Below are 292 nucleotides of genomic sequence, written 5' to 3'. Positions count from 1 at the left end.
TTTTTTTTTTTTCTCTTTTATCTAAAATCTTTTTTGAATGCTTTCTGTATGCCATAAAATTACAGGTTTTTTTTTCACACAGATTACAAAAACGGAATCTTTTTCCTGAAACTTGAAGAATTCACAATGTCGAGAACAACAAAAGCTTAGGGACCGTTTGGTATCGTTTCTGGAATGTCGTTTTGTGTCAAAAACGAAAATTTCAGTTTCTATGTCAAAACGTAGTTTTTAAACGAAAAAATTGTGTTTCAAAATTTCAGATTTTTATCGATTTTTTTTTTTTTTTTTTTTT

This window comes from Macadamia integrifolia, chromosome 10 (genome assembly GCF_013358625.1).
Source record: "Macadamia integrifolia cultivar HAES 741 chromosome 10, SCU_Mint_v3, whole genome shotgun sequence".
NCBI lineage: Eukaryota > Viridiplantae > Streptophyta > Magnoliopsida > Proteales > Proteaceae > Macadamia > Macadamia integrifolia.
The sequence above is the reverse complement of the archived record's forward strand: the minus strand, read 5'-3'. Positions refer to the sequence as shown.